The 16,501-nt window shown below is 34.0% G+C and overlaps 1 non-coding gene across 1 annotated transcript; it reads right to left on the bottom strand.

The window, feature by feature from the left end:
• Positions 1-15,983: 15,983 nt before the first annotated feature.
• On the bottom strand, positions 15,984-16,089 carry LOC125495401 (small nucleolar RNA R71). The gene has a single exon (XR_007272038.1). It is a non-coding gene; the product is annotated as a small nucleolar RNA R71 (small nucleolar RNA).
• Positions 16,090-16,501: the final 412 nt, after the last annotated feature.

Below are 16,501 nucleotides of genomic sequence, written 5' to 3' on the forward strand. Positions count from 1 at the left end.
TAATTGTTGTTGCATTTGCTGCTTTCATGGGTTTTAAATTGTATCAAATGGATGTGAAATGTGCTTTTTTAAATGGTTATCTAAATGAAGAGGTTTTCGTGGAACAACCTCCGGGTTTTGAAAATAAAGAATTTCCTAATCATGTCTTCAAGCTTGACAAGGCTCTTTATGGGTTAAAGCAAGCTCCAAGAGCTGAGCATGGTATGAAATATTTTCTATTTTCCTTCTTGAAAATGAGTTTAAAAGAGGAAAATTGGATCGAACCTTGTTTTTAAAATCAAAATGAGAACATTTATTAGTAGTTCAAATATATGTTGATGATATTATATTTGGTGCCACTAATGAATATTTGTGCAAGGACTTTGCTAATCTCATGAGTAAAGAATTCAAAATGAGCATGATGGGTGAACTTAACTTCTTCTTGGGGTTGCAAATCAAGCAAACAAAAGAAGGAATCTACATCCATCAACAAAACTATATAAAGGAACTGCTGAAAAAGTATGGTCTGGAGGCATCCAAATTGAATCATACGCCTACGGGAACTTCAACCAGATTGGGAATATACTATAGGGACAAATGTGGACCAAACCAAGTATCGAGGTATGCTTGGCTCACTATTATATCTAACTGCAAGTCGTCATGATATTGCTTGTAATGTAGGAATATGTGCAAGGTTTCAAGTCAATCCAAAGGAATCTCATCTTACAGCAGTGAAGAGAATCCTGAGATACCTCAAGGGAACAGACGATTTAAGTCTATTCTATTCAAGAAGTGATACCTTTGAACTGAAAGGATTTGCGGATGCTGACTATGCAGGAGATCTGGTCAATAGAAAGAGTACATCAGGTATGGTTCAGTTCCTTAGTCATAGTTTGGTTTCTTGGAGCACCAAGAAGCAAAACACAGTTGCTTTATCTACAGCTGAGGCTAAATATGTTGCAGCAGCAGCTTGTTGTTCCCAAATACTGTGGATAAAACAACAACTACGTGACTACGAAATTTACTTTGAATGTGTTCCAATCTATTGTGATAATACTAGTGCAATTAGTATTTCTAAAGATCACGTGCATCATTCTAGAGTCAAACACATCCATATTGGGCATCATTTTCTAAAGGATAATGTTGAGAAGGGTCTTATTAAAATGGAATTCTGTGAAACAGAGCGTCAAATTGCTGATATTTTGACTAAGCCTTTAAATAGAGATAGGTTTGAAAAGTTGAGACTTGAAGTTGGCTTGATCAAGTTGAAATGATTGTTATCATCTTTTTCCCTTTGTTTTGATTCTTTGGCATTATGTATGGATGAGAAAATTTGATGTTTTTATTTGTTTAAAATGCATCACAAGCTTTATATGATTAATTCATATGTATGAGTAAAAATGTCTGCAAACTGCTCACCAAGGTCCAATAATATTCCCCTTATTGTTCATAAGACAATTCTATGCCTGAAGAGATGACAAAGGTTAAAAGGTTAATTGTGTTCCAAAGTAGCAAAGCTTGTTGTTTCCATTCGTTGTTCCCAAACGCTGTTCCCAGCGTATTAATTCTAGATATTTTTTTTTCTCTTTTCAAATTTTCGAAATTCAAAAATCCAAAAATATTCTGTTCAGATTTTTTCTCATAAAAATCTAAACCTTTTTATTCTAATTCCTAATATTTCTCAAGTTAGTTGGGAGATATTATCTTTTATTTCTTTAATTAGTTTTCTTTATTTTTTCTTTCTCCTCAAAACGTGTACTATACACAGTTTATTTTTTCCTTAAACAAAAATAACTCCTCTCTATTTCCATTTAAAACGAAAACACCTGCACAAAATCATGAACCCCAAACAAACTTCTCACACTCTCTCTAACCAAAAATCCGAAAAACCCTCTCCTTCCTCCATTAACACCGAATCACCAACTCCAATGGATATCTGTCCTAATCCATCAACAAGGGTCCTAAGAAAGAGGAATAAAATTAAAGAAACTATGGAGATGGAAGTAGAGGAACCACATGCAAATAGTGAGGGGGAATCGACGGTTCCTATGAGAGGAACAACCAAAGTTGCAAAACGAAAATCCACTGCAACTAGGTATGTTCATGGTTTATGCATTCATATTTCTTGGTGTAAGAAGGTTAATTTTCGTCAATTGCTAAATATGATTAAGTTTCAAGGTTGGGAACATCTTTTTAAAAATTGTTATGGACAAAGTTTTATTCCCAAACTAATGGATGAATTTTGTGAGAATTTTTCAATTGATGAAGAAGGAAATTGTTCTACACTTGTGAAGGGAACCCAAATCGACTTTAATTCAGAATTTCTGGGAAAATTACTCGGTGTTCCTGTGAGGGGAACCGATGTATATTTTAAGAAACAAAGAGGCTCTTATCCATTTTCTGATATTTCTTTTGATGAGTTGATTGTGAAGTATGGTGGAAAAAGAGGCACTACATTTCTTGATCATAATCTTCTTTCTCCTTAACACAAAATTCTCTTCCACATATTAAAGAAAGCCATCTTACCTCGTCTCTCTAAACGTGCTCAAGTTAGCATGTTAGACTTAATCTACATTCATTGCCTAGCCTGTCATAAACACATAAATTTTCCCTCCTTGATGATTCAACATATGAGTCATTGCATTGAGAATGGATTTGTAGTTGATTATGGAGCTCTAATAACCGAAATATTAATCAAGTTCAATGTGAAGATTTCGGGGGTTCCTAATATTAGTGTGTCTACGGGAAATATTTTAAATGTTCGTGCTTTAAACAATTTAAATGTGTGTGTTGTGAATGGGGAAGTGATAAAAGGAAGGGCTAATATTGATGATGATGAGGATGATGAAGAATGTGATGATGTGGAAGAAGAAGAGCTCGAAATTGAAGTTGAGAAGGAAAAAGAAAAGGAACAAAAGAAAACAGAAAAAATAGAAAAAGAAAAAGAGAAAAATGAAAAAGAAAAACAAAAAAACAAAAGAGAAGGGGAAGAAGGTGGTTGAAGAGATGGTGAAACCGGTTGTGAGAGTAACTCGAACTAGTCAAAGAGTTCGAAATATGAAAGTACTAAACTCTCCTTCCCATGATGAGGATGAAAGTGTTGATGTTGATGAAATGAGTGCAATTGCTAAGGAAGTATATGAAGCTTGCATTCCTCCTTCTAGGGAACATACTCCTGTTCCTATGGATACCATATATACCTCCTTTTACTTCATCTCCACCAAAATTTGCCTCTCCATCTCCTATTGCACCACAGAATACTCATATCCCTCCTTCTACCAAAATTACCTTCATTTTCTGTTCCCAAAGATAAGAAACCAGCTGTTGTTCCCATCCCAGAGGAACAACCTACAGTTCCCAATCTTAAGGAACAATCTACCGCCTCAAATCCTCCTCAAACTACTTCCTCTTCATCCCAAAACCCTACCATTGATGCTACCTATACCCTAGCTCATGCTAAGAGGTTGGATTACTTGTTTACTTTGGTAATGGGTCATTCGGAAGCTATGATGGAGTTTGCAACTGAAGCTAAGGAAGTGAACGGGTTAGTGCAAGGGGTGATGAGCAAAGTTGACAAGGCTTTGGAAGGTCAAAAGGTGATCATGGACCAACTTGGTGAAATGAACACATCTCTCCAAATGATGAACTCTAGATTGATAAAGTTGGAGGATGATGTGCTCAAGCTTGATCAAACCATTGCCGGAACTCATAAGGAGGTGATTACTAAGCTAGATGATGTGGTGGAAGAAGTTATCGAGCAACCTTCCTCTCCTAAACCTTAAACTCTATTCTTAGTTTAGTTTTTTTTTTTGGGAACATAACTTCTTATTTTTTGTCTTTTCTATCTTTCTTTCTTACACATGCTCCAATGGAACTCTGTTAATTTGATAATTCTATGTTTAATCTTTTTGCATGTGTGCGTCTCTTGAATGGCTAATATTATTGGATTGCGGTTTTGACAGTTGAATGCTTTATTTACTTATATTAACCAAATTATTTCTCACAAGTTTGGTGGTGTGATGTGCTTTAGTAGATAATTTCATCTTTTTAAAATTGTGGACTAATGTTTTTGAAGATGCCAAAGGGGGAAAGAGAAAGGTAATCAGAGTAAATTTTTTCAGTCATGGTTTATGTTCTCATGTTTCTTTACAAAAATAAAATAACGAGTCTATAATAATTAATTTAACTTAGTTGCATACTTCGTTAAAAGAGTTTTATATGACTTATGTGCATTACATATTATTATATTATATGCCTTTTGTTGCCATCTTCAAAAAGGGGAAAATTGTTGACCCTTGAGTTTGAAGATGACTAAAGCCATAGTGTATTTTATTTATGTTGATTGCTAGGTAATTCATTCTCGCGCAAAGAGAATACTTGATTGAAGATTAAAACGGAGAATTAATCAAAGATCGAAGTGAAGATGTTCGAGTGATGAAGTATCAAGCATGGAATGAAGATTAGAATACATTAGGGTGTATTTATTATCTTCATGTTAAGGTTGCGTGAAAGCTCAATTAAGTTCGTGGTGAATTCTCAAAGGAACTTGGTTCTATTCCTATGACAGGAACAGACCTGACACTGTTAGGAACAAGGTTAGAGAACAAGACTAATAAACTGGTTTAGGAACACCTAAATAACTCAAAAGTAGTGCGCTTAACTCTAGATGTGCGCCTAATAAGTTTGCTATAGTTTTTAGGGTTGTTTCACTTAAGATCCACTATTTTAGGAAAATTGGTTTTAGTTTGTTAGGAAAAGTTTTTAAAATGATATTCGGATTTTATTTCGAAAAATATCTAACCCGTTATCTTTTATATTTTATTTAAAAGATTTTGTTTTCAAAATAAAATATCTTTCCGGTTTTTAAAAAGATTTTCGTTTGAAATATAAAAACTGATTTTCGTTTTTAATCAAGTTATTTTTTTAAAAGATATTTTTCATAAAATCTAGCTAAAGTAAATATTTTATTTACTCCCTAAAAATATGGTTACACGCCTAAAACTACTGCTACACGTTTTGCAGTTAGTGGATTAAATGGTTTGTTTAATTATCTCTCAAGTTTTAATTAATTTAAATAAGTTTAATTATTCCCCAAGTTTGTAAAACCACGTAATACATTACTACTTCTCTTATTTAGTTAAGTAGTAGGTTAGTGGGTTAATTACTTATTAAGGAATATTTAATTTAAATTGCCTAATTAATTATTAAAGTCAAGGAGATCATGGGATAGTGGATTAATTAGTGGATAAAAATTGTGTTGTCTTAATTGTCTATAAATAGGCGCCTAAAACCTTAGAACAATTTGTGTCTAACTTAGCTAATTATTCTTAGTTGTCTAAAAGAGTCAGTGCCTTTCCTAAGAGAATTCATACTTACTTTATTCGAGTTTATTACTTTTCCTTTGTCTTACAAATTGTATTTTTGAGTTAAGGGTTTGAGTGAACTCTTGTAAGTGTGAGAAGCTTTGAGTGAAGCAAGAGAAAGAGAAAGGAACTTCTAGTGAAGTTTGAGAGGAACGACTGTTCTGGGAACTGTCGTTGGGAACTTGAGTTTAGTGACTTAAGTTGTGAATCGAGAGAAAAGTAATAGGTTTGTAAACTAAGTTGTGTTGGCCTATTATAGTGGAAAGTTGTGTTAAAATCCCTTGTGGACGATGTTGTTTCTTCCTACTAGGCCTAGAAAGTTTTTTCTTGCTAAATCTCTCGTGTTCCTATATTTTGTTCCCAAGTTTACTTTTAATTCCACAAAAAGTATAGCTTATTCTCTCACTATAATTCACCCCCTCTCTTATAGTGCTCATATTATACGACAAACTGCATTCAGGGTGGGGAGAGGGGAATTTATGATGTTGTGATTGTGATTTATGATTTTTACACATATTTGTAAATTTAGATTTGTAAATTTTATGGTAAACCAAACAATGGAGATCGATTTGAAATCCTAAATTTGAAATTCTTAAGTTTACCAAATAATGAATTTGATTTTAGATTCCATGATTTGAGAATACAAATTTCAAATGAATCATTTCAAATGAAATGCTCATTCCCAAACACTACCTTAGTGAAATTATCAATTTAACAAAATAAACTTTCAAAACAAAGCTAATTGGATTATGGAATCATGACCCTATAATTGATTTGAACTCAACCATGTATTCATAATCATAAACCACCACCATATCAAAACCATTAATAATAATATCAACAATAAACACCACAACAACAATAACAGCCACAACCATAACAATACTAGAGGTAAAGTACCTTTTAGAACGACCGCACTTTTAATCAATCAATTAATCTACAAAGCTTCATACAACTAATGTCATTATTTCATAATCAACAAACTAATGATATTATAAAATTCTATTAGAACAAAACCCAATTCAAAAGAGAGGTAGAATGGGTTAGTATCGACAAGAGGGGCTGCCCGGTGGCGAGGCTGGCTGCAGGTTCGGTGAGGCGGTACAGGCAAGAAACTGGCGATGGGAGCCAGCGTTCGTATGATGGAGCAGCGGCGAGCAACAAGCCAGGCGAAGAGATAACACGAGGGTGAGAGAAAATGAGAACCCCACACACAGCCTCGATGAGATGAAGACAGCCGAGCAACGGCGCACACAAAAACAACTCCGGCGAGTCGTGAAAGAGCGTCGGCGAGTTGAGCGGAAGGGGGGAAATCGAGAGAAATAGTTGGGGTTTGGGGTTTCACAGGGAGAGAGAAATAACTGGGGTTTTTTGGTTATTAGGGTTCGATCCTCAATTGACCGACAAAAACAAATAGGAAGGGGGGTTTGGTTTTGTTACTTTGGAAAATAACCGATAGAGGTGATTTGGGTTTGGGTTTTTATTTTGGGCAAATAGTCAGCAAAAAAATCACACTAAGAATCCATAATAATAATAATAATAATAATAATAATAATAATAATAACTTCATAAAATTAATATAACAAATATATTACTAGAACGATAAATAAAATTCATACTCCAACTCAAATAAAATATGAATATAAAAAAGACAATTAATTTAATAAATATAATTAGCATTTAATTGATGTCTTTAAAAATAAGCTTGTTACATATTGATAAGATTATTTCTGCCGAGTGGCCTGATGAACGTGAAGATCCAGAACTATATCAAGCTGTCAGTGAGTTCATGATGCACGGTCCATGTGGTGTAGCAAACACTAATGCACCTTGTAATTGACAAACAATGTAGCAAGCATTTTCCTAAGAGATTTATTGATTCGACTAAAGTGGATGACGAAGGATATCCAGTTTACAGGCGAAGAGATAATGGATATATAGTTGAGAAGAGTAGGGTTCATCTTGACAAAAGGTATGTTGTTCCATATATTGCTTCGTAAATATCGAGCACATATCAACGTTGAATGGTGTACCCAGTCAAGATCAATTAAATACCTTTTCAAATATATAAAAAAGGGGTATGATTGGGTTACTGATACAACTTATAAAGATAAACAGAAATAAGGTGAAGGGAAAGAAATCGATGAGACAAAGATGTACTACGATTGCCGATACATTTCGGCATGCGATGTAATTTGGAGTGGCTGTTGAGAGGCTAAGTTTCCATCTACTTGGAGAGCAAACTGTTTTGTTGTTTAATGACCATGCTGATGTAGAATCTATACTAGGAATGCCTCATATCTAATACGAAATTCTTATCTTGGATGCAATGTAATGGAAAATATGAAGAAGCAGAGCGCTTAGTTATTTGGAGTTTCCTACAAGATTTGTACGGAAGCAGGCTCATAGAGAGTGGACACCAAAAAATAAAGGTTTTGAAATAGGTCAAATCTAGCACGTCTCACCAGCATCTGGAGAGAAGTACTATCTTGAAACTTTGCTCAATTTTGTAAAAGGCGCGACGTGCTATGAAGACATTAGAACGATTGATGGTGTAGTGTATCCTACATTCAAGGAAGCTTGGTATGCAAGGGGATAACTTGATGATGACAAGAATATGTTGACGCAATAACGGAAGCAAGTTTTAGAGAATCAGGGGACTACCTAACACATTTGTTCTTCATGTTACTATTATTCGGGAGTATGTGAAAGCCAGAGGACGTTTGGCAGAAGACTTGAAGGTTACTATCTGATGACATAATGTACAAGCTAAGCAGCGTGGCATTCAGAACTATAAAGGTAAACAACTACATGCACATTATTCAATATTTATTATCATATTCTAAACCAATGTGCATACTTAATATATGTTACTGCTGCATACTTTGAATTAATGTTTTCACAGATCTACATTTAACTGACAATCAAATTAAAGCTTTTGCATTGGCTGAGATTGAAACCATGCTCCAAAGTAATGGTAGCACCTTGCGTAGTTTCAGTGAGATGCCTTTCCCAGATGAACTAATCATGTTTGAAGGACAAAACAAGCTCATAGCAGATGAGATTCTTATAACATAAAGGAAATGATATTGGAACACGACAAATTGTATAAAGGTCTAACTGATGAGTAGTCGATGATTTATCGGGAAATGGATGTTGTGTCGAGTCAAAAAGGAGGTGTTTTTTTCGTTTATGGCTATGGAGGGACCGGAAAAACATATGTCTGGAAGACATTATGTGCTGCAATGAGGAAGATGGGCGAAATTGTATTGCCTGTAGCTTCGAGTGGAATTGCTTCTCTATTTATTCCAAGAAGAAGAATGGCTCATTCGAGATTTGGTATCCCTTTGAATGTAACTGAGAATTCTACATGCGCTGGCTTTTGCCCAGGCTTGGATTTGGTTGATCTTCTTATGAAGACAAAACTTATTATATGGGATGAAGCACCCATGATGCATTAGTATTGTTTTAAAGCACTTGATTAAAGTTTGAGGGACATAATGAGGTCTGTTGATAGGGATAACTTGCATCGACCTTTTGGATGCAAAGTTATGGTATTCAGTGGTGATCTCAAGCGGATATTACCAGTTGTACGAAAGGGAACGAGGCAAGATATCGTTTTCACGACTGTTAATTTTTCTTACTTGTGGGATTCCTGTAAGGTCCTAACACTTACTCGCAATATGAGACTACAATCAGGTTTTCGAAATCTTTAGCTGATGAACTACGAGAATTCTCAAAGTAGATATTAATCGTAGGAGATGAAAAGGCTGGAAGTCCTAATGATAGTGAAGCCGTAATCGAGGTTGGAAAAGATATCCTTATAGATCCTGGGTCCCATCCAATAATTTCAGCAATTGTTGATAACACTTATCCAAACCTACATGAGTATATTTAGGAAGCTAAATACGTCTAAGAAAGAGCAACTTTGGCGCTAACAAATGAGATAGCGGAGATAGTGAATGATCATGTTCTATCTACCATTCCTGGAGAAGAGAAAGTATATTTGAGATCGGATGCTTTAAGCAAGGAAGAGGGCAACTTTGGAGTACATGAAATATACTCCACTGAATTCCTCAATATAATAAGATGCTCCGTTCTCTCGAATCATAGCATACAATTAAAGGTTGGTGTGCCAGTTATGCTTCTAAGGAATATTGATCAAACATCTGGATTATGTAGTGGCACGAGGTTAGTGGTCAATCATATAGGCAATCGTGTTATTAAAGCTCTTATTTTCGAAAGCAATATCGATGATAAAGTATTTATCCCAAGGATGACGCTGGCCCCGTCTGACTCCACCAAATTTCCTATCAGATTTCAGAGATGCTATTTTCCTTTAATGGTTGGTTTTGCTATGACTATAAATAAAAGTCAAGGAAAATCTATGTCTCATATAGGCTTGTATCTCTCGAGACCTGTTTTCAACCATGGACAATTTTATGTTGTTGTTCCTAGAGTTACTAGCAAAAAAGGTCTCAAGATCCTTCCGATTGATAAACAACACGATGCTCATATAAGTACAACAAATGTAGTTTACAAAGAAGTGTCTGGAAACATATAAATTGATTTATATGCTTTTATTTGTACTTTGTGCTATTTACCACTCTTATATTTAGATTTTATGATTTTGTGTAAATTTGTGTCATTGTTATTATGTGACTTGTTTTAATTATGTTATAAAGCAATAAATACACCCATACATTACACACGGGTCTTAAAACTAGTTTCTTATTATAATAGATGATAAATCAGTAAAACTAAATGGACTAAAAAGGACAATCAAGCATGTCTTTGATTATATAATTTTGGTTGTTATGCTCTTCTTTAACTATTAAAATAGTGAACTTACTTCATTAAGGGTTCACTTTAATCTTTAATGGTTAATATGAATAGTCTTTGCTTAATAAATTTATAGTTGAGTTATATTTAAATTAATTTGAGATGTATACTAAGTATGATAATAATCTTGGACGAATGACAAATGACCGGCTTGTACAAGCTACAAACTATTGACTTTGACACTAACCCATGCTAATATAACTTCTAATTACTATCTATTTTACATAATGTTGTTACTTACACCTTATTATAACATTATAAGTTGCAATTATAAAATGGTTAGTAATTATGAAAAGAAAATAATTAACTTATTGCTATTTCTCTTCTATTTACTGAATTCATAAATCATTTATTCATAACTCATAAGTGATAACCTTAAATGATAATTTATGAATTTGATAATAATATATGATTAAAATATATTTACTTACAACACCGAAATTGACTTACGGGCGTTATTACTACTTCTAAGGACAATGATACTATAGACATGCACTTGGACATTTTATAACTTTGGACTAACACACTAACATTTTCTTATTTGTTATTAATAAGATCACTTATGTTCAATTTATAATTAATAACTAATAATAATAACTAAAAGTATAATTAAGTATATGAAAGTAAATAACTATTTATACTTGCGTTATTTAAATGATTGGTTAGTTTAAAGGAAGGGATATTATAGCTTCCCCTAACTTTCAAAGTTATTAAGCAGGAATAATCGAGGTAAGATATGTTGCTAATACCTACGATCCCCCTCGAAATGTGTTTGTGAAATATTGTCTATAATTATGATAAAGGTTTGTGTGATATGAATCTTTATATGGATGTGGGATACTTAAATTGTTTATGAATGAGTTTCATATATGTTTACATATATTATGACCTTATGAGTTATTGATGCTCAGTATAATTCATGAAAGTTCTAAAACCTTATATGTTGATGAATGCTAAGTAAACAAAACATAATAACTGAAAGTGAAAAAGGTTGTAGCAGTATAATGTTATAGCTATGCTTACTATATACTTTATGGTTGTGCACGTACATTCCCACCTGTTGTACACCTAACAAGGGAGAATGCTCCTCGAGGGATACCGCAAGTTTATACTCTATTTTGATGCGAGTGATGTATCCAACAAGGGAGAGTGCTCCTTGAGGATCATCGCAAGGTGGGAGACGTCCCGCATATCTACTCGCCATCTACCATGTTAAAAGATGGAAAAATAATGGGAACTTATAAAGTATCAAGATTCCAATTATGATTGTTCATTTTGCTATAATTTCATTATTATTTTTGTAATATTTCTTGTTATGTTCTCTTCTCCCTATTTGCAAATAAAATGAATTCAAATAAATCTACGATGTGATGGTAGTATGTTACTAAATTTTGGTTCATGATATTTTGTTTTTCTTTTTAGGTATGAGCAGAATAATTGCAAGAGCGCTATTATTAAGGCATATGTTGAAGTAAATTGGTACGATTTAGTGTATGTAGGATATCTTGTATTAGGGGTAATCATTATTATTTAAGTCGATTTGTGTATCCTGGAGAACTCTTTCAGGTTGTATTGTATAAGTGAGCCTCTATCCTTTTCAGGAGGAGATTTTAGGATTTCCCCAAGGTGGTCAAGCATGGAAGACCATACCTTTTCAACATTTCCCTACGCTCTGAGTTTCCATGAGAATAATTTATGTGGAGCAGGTTCCTGATGTCTTCTTGCGGGTCTACTTTTTGTACCAAGAATTTCATAAACTTCTTTTCCACTTTGTAGCTAGAGGTTTTGCACCTAGAAGCTATGTGACCGACACGCTCGCAGTTCCAGCAGATAAGAAAAGATTCTCGTACCTAAATTTTACCCAGGTTGGTTTATTTTCTCCATTGGTAATGAAGCACCCGGGGACAAGCGGGTGAGAGATATCCCCAACATGGAGAAAAAAAGAAGTGACCAACATCCCCGATCTTCTTAGCCATCTTTCTCGCCGTGTCTATGTTGTCGAAGATGAAGGGGAGTCCTTCAATTATCAACTAGATTGCTACCTTATTAAAATCAACTTCTTATAGCGATTTCTTGGCTTTAATAGGGCAAAAACAAATGAAACACACCCTTGAAATTCAAGTTATCCAAAATGAAAAATTCTCCTCTTTCCTGACCTTAATCTCATTTCTTCTCTACCATGATTTAGTAATTAACCCATTACTGGACTTGTGCTTCGTTGAAAGTTCTGTAGTTCTTGAACTTCCCGACTACCACGAATCTAGCACTTTCGGCGTCTTCCTGAAATATTTCTTTTTGCACCCTAATTTAGTGGCATATTTACGGTGAATGTAAGTCTTCCTCAGATGAAAGGGATTCCATTACATCGAGGGAAAATAAAATATTGCGTTTGGGAATCTTTCACTGACCATCTTTGGGGTGAGGGGAGAAAAAATGGTGGATTTAGTTTAGGAACTTTTTTACGGAGATAATCTTATTTTTTAAAAGGATTTAGGATTTTTATTGGGTAGGGATGGTGATTAGACTAGCAGTGTATTTGGGGCCTGTTCGGCAACAATTTTTGCACTAGCTTTTAGTGTTTTGACTAAGTCAAAACACTAATTAAGTGTTTGGCATAATAGAGGTTGGAGTAGAGGTTGGAGTTTCAGATAGCTTTTGGATAGCTTTTCCCAAACGTTATATTTTATAGCGTTCAGTTTATGTAGGTAGCTTTCTACTTTTTTTATTTTTTTAATCTAAGGAAAAAATTTCACTTTTTAAAGATAAAAATTTAGAATTAATAGAATATCATATATTCAGGATAAAAATTTGGGATTAACAGAAAAAAAATCCCACTTTTTAAAGATAAAAAATCCCAGTTTATCATTTTTATCAAAGATAATTTTTTTTATCAACTAACTCTCTTGTTTTCGTTCTCCTTATATTTTTCAATGTTAATTAGTATACTAATATGGCTGCTAGATACGTAGATGGCTTGGTGCATTATATTCTCATTAATATTTTTACATTATTCATGGTTATATTAGATACGTAGATGACAACATCTAATAACAAAGAAGGGACGAACGAGGTATTTAAGTGGACTGAAGAGGACACTGTCATACTAGTATGAATCATATAGTAATTAATTATATAATTATAATTAATATTATAATCAAAAAATATGTTATTTTTATCATATATAAGCATAACAGCTACTTTTACCGAACACTTATATTGTAAACAGCTACTTTCACAGCTAAGAGCTAACAGCTACTAGCCGATAGCTAACAGCTACCCGAGCAACTAACAGCTACTCCAACAGCCAACAGCTACCCAACAACTACTTTCTTCATTATGTGCTTTATCTGGAGTTGTTTGCACCTATATGCTATCATCTTATTCTGCACGTAATCAGATTGCTTGTAGTTATCATCCTGCATACTAACTTTGTTTTGTAGAGACCGATGATATATACTTCCTCCGTTTCTTTTTACTCGCTACACTTTCCATTATGGGAAGTTTCACATTACTTGCTACACTTCTTTTTTGGGCAATAAACTCTCTCTATCTCTCTCCTCCCACATGGGTCCCTTTTCTTTTTACTCTCTACCTCTCTCTTCTTCAAAAATTGTCTAGGAGTCCGTAAAATGAGAAGTGTAGCGAGTAAAAAGAAATGGAGGAAGTAGATAAGTTCTAAACTGCATAGTGTTCTCCGACCCAACACCGTATACTTTGACTTTCGGTAACCTGAACCTCAGTCAAATTAAAGTGGGGGCTTATGTAGATACATAACCGTGTCTCCCCATTGGAGGATCCGATGATGAAACATACTAACGGTCTTAATTGGTCTAACCCAAGGGGAGAGCAGTTCGAAAAGCCAACCCAAAGCTTTTTTCAAAGTGTTAAATGTCCTGTTTAAAACCCAAATAGTTATTGCTGATAATTAATTGCATTTTGAGCCCATAAATAAAGTTTTGAGCCCAATCCTTTGAAAAAGCCCAATAATTAATTTTTCATGATAATCAATTGTTCTATATTAACAACAAAGTTATATTTATAGTTAAAATCGGATTTTCAAAATCAAAAGATAAAAGAAAATCATTAAAACATGTTTTATTAAAAAAATATTGACAAAACGTGTTTAAAAAGCAAGGTGGTGCGCCTGGCGCACCATTATCCTATTGTGGCAGGCACACCGATTTGCACCTGACACGTGGCACTATGCATTAATTACACAGAGTCATGCGCTTGGCCCATTCCCTGCGTGACTCACAATGCTCTTTTCTATCTTTTTTAAAGCGCGTATGACGTGTATATGTAGCTGATTGGGCATGATGTGTCAGACGCACCAATGTGCGCCTGACACGTGTAGTTGTGCGTCACACAGATACTTGCGCCTGGCACACTCTCTCCGTGACACGCATATTTTGTTATGCTATAAATAGGTCTTGATTTCCCGAATCACGGTTTTTGATACAGGTTTTCCATACACTTTGCACTCTAACTTTACATGACGACGATATACTTTACGAAAACCTACATAAACCTCTCTACAAACACATATTTTCGACAAAACACAATCAAACAAACACATTCAGTCATTTATACACACATTCATATCTTCGGGCTTCACGATTGCTCGTTCCGAAGGTTGTCAATCTCTCAGACCCAAGCGACTCTGTAATCCTGAGGGTACTTGAATAAATTTTTTATTTTTATATTGAAGTTACTAACTATTTCTTTCTGATGTAGATCTTTAATTTCGAAATCTTTCTTTCCTGTATATTCTAACCCTTTTCTTTCTATTTATTTCTCATATTCATATGCATGCATGATTATATGTTTTAATGCTTTCATCACCTCACATGTTATTTTTTCTAATAAGACCTAAAGAAGTGTTCTTATATTAATCAGATTATTTGAAAAACCTGCTAGGTTCCCAGTAATTTGATTGCGAAATAACATATCACAAAAAAATAGTCTTTTTATGTGTTTTTGAGTAACATAGAGTAGCATTTCATAAGGTGCATGAAAACATTTTTGGCTTATTCTGTTGCATAAAACTTGATATGAATGGATGTTAAATAGAGGCCATAAATGGGCGAATGTGGTTCCTGAATGTGTTCGTACCCTCACTCCCGAACTCAATCTATAGTTCATTGACCACCTATGGTGTCATGAAGGGGAAATCTACATTAGACAAGTGATAATTCTCTATTTTATACATGATTTTTGCCCGTTATATTACTTTTTGGTACAAGTTATGAGACTTATAATAGCTTTGTTCTCATATTTTAACGTTTTCATGAGTTAAGTTACGTAAGTAATAAAATTGATGAAAAGATGAATAAGATATGCTTAATAAACTGTTTGCCAGATTTTGATTTGGAGTACATCTTCTCTGAAGAATCTGACAATAAACCATTAGAATGGGGGACGACAACAATGAAAAGCCTTTACGTTATTACACAATGCCAAATGCTAGTGGTGCATGTTCAAGTATTATAAGGCATACTATTTCTGCTAATAATTTTGAGCTTCGCCCTGCTTAAATTCAAATAATTGAACAAGATCGACGAATTTAGTGGCCTAGATAATGAAGACCCTACTGAACATATAATCACTTTTCTTGAAAAATGCAACACTGTTATGTTAAATGGAGTGACTAACGATGTTATTAGACTTGGTTTCTTTTCGTTTCCACTTAAAGATAAAGCTAAATTGTGGTTAAAATCTAATCCACCTAATTCATTTACAACATGGGCTACATTATCTCAAGCTTTTTTTAGTAAATATTTTCCTCCGGGAAAAATTGTTATGTTTAGTAACAATATAACTAGTTTTGCTCAATATGATGGGGAGTCCTTATATGAACCACGGGAAAGGTTTAAAGATTTACAACGTTATGTCCTCATCATGGTGTTCCTCATTGGTTGCTACTTCAAACTTTTTATAACAGTTTAATGAATCTGTTAGAATAATTATAGACGCGGTCGCCGGAGGTGCAATAATGGGTGTAACTACTGAAGTAGCTAATAGGTTACAGGAAGAAATGGCTTCTAATAATTATCATTGGTCTAATAATAGGGGTAAACCAAAGAATATTGCTGGTATGTATGAAGTAGAAGCAATTAACATGTTAAATGTAAAAGTTAACAATTAAGTCAACTTGTTTACTAAAATGAGTAATATTAATTATATGTCTACTATTATGCCATCTAATTTATGTGGAGGTGCTCATTTAACTGCTGATTGTGCTAATGTGGAGCAAGGTCGATATGTTTATAATTCTGATAAGCACCCACAAAATGATCCCTATTCTAATACTTATAATC

The sequence above is a fragment of the Beta vulgaris genome, chromosome 2, assembly GCF_026745355.1.
Source record: "Beta vulgaris subsp. vulgaris cultivar EL10 chromosome 2, EL10.2, whole genome shotgun sequence".
NCBI classification, from domain to species: Eukaryota; Viridiplantae; Streptophyta; class Magnoliopsida; order Caryophyllales; family Amaranthaceae; genus Beta; species Beta vulgaris.